The sequence below is a fragment of the Palaemon carinicauda genome, chromosome 18 (assembly GCF_036898095.1).
Source record: "Palaemon carinicauda isolate YSFRI2023 chromosome 18, ASM3689809v2, whole genome shotgun sequence".
NCBI classification, from domain to species: Eukaryota; Metazoa; Arthropoda; class Malacostraca; order Decapoda; family Palaemonidae; genus Palaemon; species Palaemon carinicauda.
Window position 1 is genome coordinate 131570976 of NC_090742.1, and position 4909 is coordinate 131575884.

The window sequence follows — 4909 nt, forward strand, 5'->3', positions numbered from 1 at the left end:
GGAAACTTTAGCTAGGAAGAAGTATGGGGATGAAGGTATAAATGAGAATAAGGAGTTAATGAAGAAGTTTTTGGCTACTGTACCCGAGAATGTGGCTGAGTTTGTTAATATGAAACGGAAGGAGAAAATGATGTGGACGAAAGAAAGATTGACTTGGGATGATATTTTAGAGATAGTTGAGGATTACGAGTTGGATAGATATATGAAAGAAAGTAAATCTGTGAGTGTAAGAACTGGAATGGAGGAAAGTGTGCCAGAATTTGTTAGTTTTAGAGATGCTGTTATGAGAGGACCGATGAGGGTAGCTGATAGTGTAGTAGATAGGAGTGTTAGGGCGAGTAATGTGGGAATACCTGTAAGGACAAATGAAGGGTTTAGGCAAGGGAATCAGGTTTGGAGGGATAGGAGTGCTAGTGCGCCGCAAGGTAGGTCAGGTAGTTGTATCCGTGAAGAGAAGTGTTATAGATGTGGGAAAGTAGGACATAAGAAGAATGAATGTAGATGGGCTCTAGGTGCTTGTTTTGGATGTGGTGAGGTAGGGCATAGAATTAGTGAGTGCAAGAAAGAGAAAGGGATATAATGTTATCGGTGTGGTATGACTGGGCACATAGCGAGTGGATGTCGGAGTAATCGTACAAATGTGATTTGCGGTAATTGTGGTAAGGATGGTCTATATGCTAGAATGTGCAAGGAGCCACGGGATAAGTGTACTGAATGTGGTGCAGATGGGCATGTAGCTAGGGTATGTAGGAAGAAGGGAGTAAATCAGCCAGGATGTTCGGGAAACTAGAGTGTAAGAGGGTTCAGCTGGGTGAGTCCTCGAGTGTGTGCGGAGTGAATGTGATTCATGTTCGTGAAGGTTTACTACATGAAGACGTGATGGGCGAAAGAGCTTATGACTGCATGAGTGCAAAAGTAAATTTTAATGGAATAGAGCTAGTTGGTCTGATTGATACTGGTTGTTGTGTCAATTTAATGTTTAGGAATGCATACGATAAGGTAAGGGATGTGTGTGAATTTAGGGGGTGTAAAGGTGAAGTGAAAGGTATCGGTAATTTAAGTATGTCTGTGCAAGGAAAGTTACGTGAAAATGTTATGATTGGGGGGCTGATGATGGAAGATAATGATTTTTATGTGGTTGAGGGAGTAAATGACAAATACGATGTGTTGTTAGGTTATAACTTCTTGAAAAAATGCGGTATGATTGTACATCCTAGTGTAAATATGATAGAGATGAAAGTTAAGGGTAAATTTTGTGGGGAATTTTATTTGAATGAAGATGGTAGTGTATGTACGAAGGTATGGAAAGGTGTGCCGTTAATAGCAAAAGAAGGTGTTAAATTGTCAAAAGATGCGAGTGAGGTTGTCAGTGTAAAAGTTGCATGGCCGAATAGTCTGGGAATTGCCAATAGTGACAATTGTGAATATGTAGTGGAAGGTTCGGAAGCAAGTAATTTGGTGAAAGCAAGTGTGCATGTGTATGATGGTATTTTGAATTTGCAGGAGCCGAAGGTGTATGTGAGCTTGTTGCCGACTGTAAGGAGGAAGAGAATACGGGGTATACGTGAGGGTGATTGCATGGGATGTATGTATACGTTGGTCAATGTAGAGGATGAAAGGTATGTTAAATTGAGACATGTTATGACGGGTAAGATAAAGCAGGATGGCGATTGGGACTATGAAAGTTTGAAAGAAAGAATTAATGTAGATGAGAATAAAAGTGAGGGAGAAAGGGAACAATTGTATAGGATGTTATGGGATAGACGGAGAGTTTTGAGTCGCGGTGACGAGGATTGTGGGGGATCAAAGCTGCCTGAATTTAAGATAGTTCTTAGTAATGATACCCCCATATATCAGCGTCCCCGACATTTTTCTCCGCCTATTGCCAGAGAAATAGAAGAGCAGTGCCAGGAGTTAGAACAAATGGGTGTAATAGAAAGGAGTGAGAGTGCCTGGAATAGCCCTATTGTACTGTAAGAAAGCCGGATGGAAGTTTACGTATGTGTATAGATTATAGGAAGGTGAATGAAGTAACTGTTAAAGAACGTTTTCCGATGAATGTAGTGTCTGACTGTGTGTATAAGATGCATGATATGAAAGTTTTTACAAAGTTATATTTAGTTAGGGGCTATTACCAGATGCCTCTGGCAGAGGGGAGCAGGCCCATTACAGCATTTTCGAGCAGTAATTGTCATTATCAGTTTAAGAGATTAAGTTTTGGCCTTGCTAATGCGCCTGCTGCCTTCCAGAGGGCAATGAATGTAGTTTTGGCTGGGTTTGATAGACAGAAGGTGACTGTTTTTATTGATGATATTTTGATTGCTAGTGAGACTGTTGAGGATCACATGCAGTTGCTTGAAGCAGTATTAGAACGGTTGATAGAAGTTGGTGTGAAAGTTAAGCTTGAAAAGTGTACATGGTTGGCCGGGGAGGTGGAATTTCTTAGGCATGTGGTGAGTGAATCGGGTATAAGGAAGAGTGAAAAGTTTGTGAGTAAGGTGAGAGTGTTTCCACGTCCTCATACGGTGCGTGAGTTGAGAGGTTTTCTTGGGTTAATTGAATTTGGTCGGAAGTTTGTCAGAGATCGTTCGGGAATAGGGAAGCCTTTGAATGAGTGGACAGGTAAGAGAAATAGTACGAGACTGAAATGGATGAGCGTATGATTGAAGCATTTGAAAACTTAAAAGAAGAGGCTGCGAGAGACGTCACTTTGGCTTTTCCCGATTATAGTGAACATGCGAGTATGCTAGAGTTATATACGGATGCTAGTGGGATTAGTATGGGTGGTTGCTTGGTTCAAATGGAAAGAATAAACGGAGATGAACAGTTGAGAGTGATAGCGTATGTAAGTAAAGCATTTAATAAGGCTGAGCGAAAGTATTCCACGATTGAAAGGGAGTGGCTGCGATAAGGTTTTGCGTGAAAGCGTTGAAGGTATTTTTGTATGGTGTGAAATTTATTGTGCGTACTGACCATAAGCCCCTAGTGTACATGATTAGGAAAGAGTCTGTGAATGCTAGAGTTGCGAGGACAATAGAGGATTTAAATGAATTTGACTTTAAGCTAGAATATGTACCTGGGAGTAAGAACGTGATAGCAGATGCGATGTCAAGAATGCATGGTAAGATAGAAGAGAGTAGCGAGAATGATAGTAATTTTGAAAGGTTGCCGGAAGATTTAATGGTGATACAAAGTTTTGAAGGGGATGACATGGTGTATAAATGTATTTTGTGTGGGTTAAATAAGGTTAAATGAAGGGTTTGAATAGGGATATACCTGCTAGTATAGATGAGCTTAGAATGAGTGTTAGGAATGAAGTATCGAAAGAAATGGCATATAAGGAGGAGGATAGAATGCTTGAGGGTGAATTGTTATCAAAGTATTTTTGGTAGTATGTTATATGGTGTCACTGTTTATTTGTATTTTGGGTGGAATCGTCCGATGCAGTACCGAGCAAATAAAGAGACTGAAAGGGAGTATATATTGAGGTTACAATGTAATGAAAGATGTTGCAAGTTGTTGAGTAAGAAGGAGGATTGTCCGAGTGATTTGAATCAGAGTGGTATGAGCATAGAAGATAGCGAAGATGACCATGGGTGTGATAAGGATGACCCTATTGATAGGAAAATAAACTTTTGTATGCATGGTGTAAAAGGAAGAATGATGACGTATGTGGGTATAAATGAGAATGAATACTGTAGTTTAATTGATACAGGTGCGCAAGTGTCATTAGTGAATATGTCTGTTATCAAGGAAATAGAGCGGTACAATTGGGAAGTGAAACGGCAATGTACGAGTGTGAGAATTCACGGGATAGGTAAAGGAAGTTTGCTAGTTTGGGAAGAAGTGCGTTTGAAAGTAAAACTGGGAAGTGTGGAGGTGGAACATAATTTTATTGTAATGGGAGAGAATGAGATGCCTAGTTGTTTTTTTATAGGAATTGACTTTTTAAGATTGCATGATTTATCAGTTGATATTGGTAGTGGTTTGCTTCTGAAGAATGGATGTGAAGTAGTTGTGATAGAAGATAATAGTGAATTTATGGCGAATTTTGTTGGCATGGTTGATATTACGAGGAGTGAGGATGATCTACTGACTAAAGAGGAGGTGGAAGAAATGCAAGGTGAATGTGAGGAAATTAAAAGGTTACGTGAATGTATGTTCAATAGTATTGAGGTAGAAGAATGGCCGTCTGACTTAGAGGGGTATAAGAAAGTTAGTAAGAGACTTATTGTGTGTAAGAATATTGTTTATTTTCTACATAAAGGAATGGATGAAGATATATATGTTCCTGTGTTTCCAATGCATGCAGCAGTAAGTATGTGTATGTTAGTGCATGACAGATATGGGCATATGGGTAAGAATAAATTATGGGAATGCATGCGTGAGAGATTGTTTACACCTGGGTTGAGTCAGATATGTAAGGATGTAGCGACTACGTGTGAAGATTGCCAGAAAGGGAAGTATCAGAGAGTGCATGCTAATCCGCCTGTTTTGAGATTACGTATGAAAGAACCATTTGAGATGTTTGTGATTGATTGTGTTTCGTTGCCTGTGACTGCGAGAAGACATGTGGGAATGATTGTTATGGTTGATCACATGAGTAAATTTACCTATGCAATACCCATCAAGGATAAACGGAGTGAGACTGTTGCATGAATGGTTGGTCAAGTGATGTTGCCGATGTGTGTGTGTAAGCCTGTGAGAATGTTAAGTGATAATGGCCCCTGAGTTTGTTGGATGGGAGTTTGAGCAGATGTTAAGAGAATGGGGTATTGAACATGTGTATTCGACTCCTTATATGCCAAGTGCGAATGGGTCGGCTGAAAGGACTGTTAGAACTATAACTGAAATTTTGCGAATGATGAGTACATGTGATAATGATTGGGATTTGTATGTTGGTAGAGCG